We start from the raw sequence: 4283 nt of genomic DNA on the forward strand, positions 1-4283 counted from the left end.
ACACACACACACAAATTTTAAATTAAAAATACAAACAAAAAAAGAATCTATGACTAAGAATGAATGGTCAGATAATATGCATGCACATACCTCATTTGATTAAGAACTGTGAACTGCTAACTCATCCCGTTGACCAATTTTTTTTTCAGGCTCATTTTCTTGTCAATTGTCAAGAGTTCCTTACTATTCTTGTTAGCGTCCAACAAAGCAAATTATCTTCCTTCTATCTGTCATCTGTTTACTGTATATACATTATTCTTCAATGATGAAATTATCCATTTTGATAGACTTATATCCTTTTCTCTTACATTGAGTGTTTTTAGCTTTACATTGTTTTTACTGGGTTATAATTTAAATACAGAAGGATGTGAAGACTGTAAGTATATAGTTGGATGAGTTTGGACAAGCATGTGCACTCAAGTAACCACTACCACAATAAAAATATACAACATTTTCACCACCCCAGGAAGGTCCCACTTGCCACTTCCCAGTTAATCCCCCACAAAAGAAAAATACTGCTCTAATTTTCATCACCATAAGTTAGTTTTTCATATTCTAAAATTTCATATGAAAGGAATTTTACATACACTTTTGTGGCTGGCTTCTTTCACTCAATCTGTTTTTCATGTATCAGTAATTCATTCTTTTTAATTGTTGAATAGTATATCATAAGAAATTGCATATCCAACATCTAACTATAAACATTAGGACTGTTTCCAGCTTTTGGCTCTTACGAATAAAGCTGCCGTAGACATTCATACACAAGCCGTGTGTGTGTGTGTGTGTGTGTGTGTGTGTGTGTGTGTGTGTGTGTGTGTGTTCATTTTCACTCCTAAGAATGAAATTGCTGGATCTTAAGATAGGTAGGTATATTTTATTTGCTTTTTTGTTTTGTTTTGTTTCTGAGAATGGGGTCTCCCTCTGTTGCCCAGGCTGGAGTACAATGGCACAGTCATGGCTCAATGCAGCCTCAACCTTCAGGCCTCCATCCTCCTGCCTCAGTCTCCCAAGTAGCTGGGAGTACAGGTACATAGCAGCATGCCTAGCTCATTCTGTTTGCTTATTTGTTTTGTAGAGGTAGGGTCTTGCTATGTTGCCTAGCCTTATCCTGAACTCCTGGCCTCAAGTGACCTTCCCACCTTGGCCTCCCAAAGTGCTGGTATTATAGGCATGAGCCACTGTGCCCAGCTGGTAGGCATTTTACCTTCAAAAGAAACTGTCAGAGTGTTTTTACCTTTTCATATTCAAAACAGAAATACAAGAGAGTTTCAAGTGCTCCACTTCCTCACCAACACTTGATATTTTCCATATTTTAAATTTTAGCCATTCTGGTATGTGACGAGTATCTCATACTGGCTTTAATTTTGATTTTCCCTCGTGTCTACTGATATTAAACATATTGTCAAGCACTTATTGGGCATTTCTAGATCTCTTTTGCACAGTATCTCCAAATTTTTACCCTTTTTGTTTTAAATTTGATTGTCTTTTATTGTTCAGTTGTAGGAGTTTTAATATATATATTCTGGGTGCAAGTTCTTTGTCAAATATGTGTATTGCACAAATACTTTCTCCCATTTTGTGGCTCATTCTTTTCATTTTTAAATGACCTCTCTTTTTTTGAGACAAGGTCTCGCTCTGTCATCCAGGCTGGGGTATAGTGGCACAATCTTGGCTCATGCACTTACCCTCCTGGGTTCAAATGATTCTCCCACCTCAGCCTCCTGAGTAGCTTGCATTACAGTCATGTACCACCATAGCCAGCTAATCTTTGTATTTTTAGCAGAGACCAGGTTTCACCACTTTGGCCAGACCAATCTCGAACTCCTGACCTCAAGTGATCCACCCGACTCAGCCTCCCAAAGTGCTGGATTACAGACGTGAGCCACCATGCCCAACCTTAAATGATCTCTTTTGATGAGCGGAAGTTTTTATTTTTGATAAAGTCAAATTTATTAATTTTTAAAATAGGCTTGGTTTAGAGGAATTTTCGGTTCACAGCAAAATCAAACAGAAAGTGCAGAGAGTTCTCATTTACCTCCTGCCCACATAAAAGCACAGCCTACCCAACTACCAGCATCCTACACAAAAGTGGAACTTCCATGACGATTGAGGAACCTACACTGACATACCATTATCACATTAGGGCTCACTCTTGGTGTTGTATATTCGATGGGCTTTGACAAATGAAAAATAACGTGTATTCACCATTATAATATCATACAGAGTAGTTTCACTCCCCTAAAAATAATCTGGGCTCTGCCTGTTTATCCTTCTTCCCCCCCAGCCCCTAGCAACCACTGATCTTTTTGCTGTCTTCATAGTTTTTTTCCCGAATAATGTATAGTTGGAATCATAGAGTTATGTAGCTTTTTCAGGTTAACTTATTCACGTAGGAATATGCACTGAAGGCTTCTTTAGCCCTTTTTTAGAGTTTGAAAGCTCATTTCTTTTCAGCACTGAATGATATTCCATTGTCAGAATGTATCACAGTTTATTTATCCAATTTACCTACTGAAGGGTATCTTGGTTGCTTTCAAGTTTTGGCAATTGTGAATAAAGCTGCACTTTATGGATTCAAGCGATTTCATGCCTCAGCCTTCCAAATATCTGGAATTACAGGTGTGCTCTATCACACCCAGCTGATTTTTGTATTTTTAATAGAGATGGTGTTTCACCATGTTGGTCAGGCTGGTCTTGAACTCCTGAACTCAAGTGATCCTGACCTCAAGTGATCTGCCTGTCTATATATGTAGGCAATTGACTATATATATATACACACACACATATGTATATATATAGAGATATATATATACACATACATGTATATATGTAGACAACTAACTACATACATATACACACACATGTATGTGTATATACATATACACATACATGTGTGTGTATATGTATATAGTCAATTGTCTACATATATAATATATAGTCAGTTACATATAATTGACTAATTGATATATAAATTATATATGTAGCCTATATATAGTCACTCTCTATACATATGTGTGGTGTGTGTGTGTGTGTGTGTGTGTGTGTGTATGCCTATTTTGGGGCACTATTCTTGATACTACCACGTTCTCCAAATTATTGTGACTTTAGAGTAAGTCTTGAAATTAGGTTGGATGAGTCCTTCAATTTTGTTCTCCTTTCCAAGATTGATTTGAATGTTCTAGGTTGTTTACATTTCTGTATCAATTCTAGAGTCAGGCATAGTGAGTCATACCTGTAATCCCAGCACTTTGGGAGCTGAGGTGGGTGGATCACAAGGTCAGAAGATTGAGACCATCCTGGCCAACATGGTGAAACCCCATCTCTACTAAAAATAGTTCAAGACCAGCCTGACCAACATGCCAAAACCCTGTCTCTATTAAAAAATAAAAAAACAAAAATTAGCTGGGTGTGGTGGCACATGCCTGTAATCCCAGCTACTTGGGAGGCTGAGGCAGGAGAATCATTTGAACCAGGGAGCTGGAGGTTGCAGTGAGCCAATATCATGCCACTGCACTCCAGCCTGGTGGCAGAGCAAGACTCCACCTCAAAAAAAAAAAACAAAAAAAAACTAGAATCAATTTGTGCTTCAAAAAACTCTGCTGTAGGCCAGGAATGGTGGCTCACACCTGTAATCCCTACACTTTGGGGGGCTGAGGCAGGTGGATCATCTGAGGTCAGGAGTTTGAGACCAGCCTGGCCAACATGATGAAAGCCCATCTCTACTAAAAATACAAAATAAAAAATAGCCAAGCATGGCAGCACATGCCTCTAATCCCAGCTACCCTGGAGGCTGAGGCAAAAGAATTGCTTGAACTCAGGAGGCAGAGGTTGTAGTGAGCCAAGATCATGCCATTGCATTCCAGCCTGGACAACAAGAGCAAAACTCATAAAAAAAAAAAAAAAAAAAAAAATTCTGCTATAATTTTTATTGAGATTATGTTGAATCTTTACATAAATTTGGAGAGAATTAACATTTCAACCACAGAGTGTCTTTTAATCCATGAACATGGTATAGCTCTCCATTTGTTTAGGTCTATTTTAATTTTTTTAAGCAACATTTTGTAGTTTTGGTGTAGAGGTCTTACACATCTTTTGATAAATGTATTCCTAAGAACTTTGTGGATCTCAGAGCTATTGTTAATAATATTATTTTATATTTAATTTTTAATTTACTTGTGCTACTGTATGGATAAAATTGATTTTTTTTTTAATGTTGACTCTATGTCAACATTTTTAAATGTTGACCCAGAAGTCTACAAAAGGGTTTGGCAATTTCTTTTGTA

Source organism: Cebus imitator, unplaced genomic scaffold, assembly GCF_001604975.1.
Source record: "Cebus imitator isolate Cc_AM_T3 unplaced genomic scaffold, Cebus_imitator-1.0 Scaffold126, whole genome shotgun sequence".
Lineage (NCBI taxonomy): Eukaryota > Metazoa > Chordata > Mammalia > Primates > Cebidae > Cebus > Cebus imitator.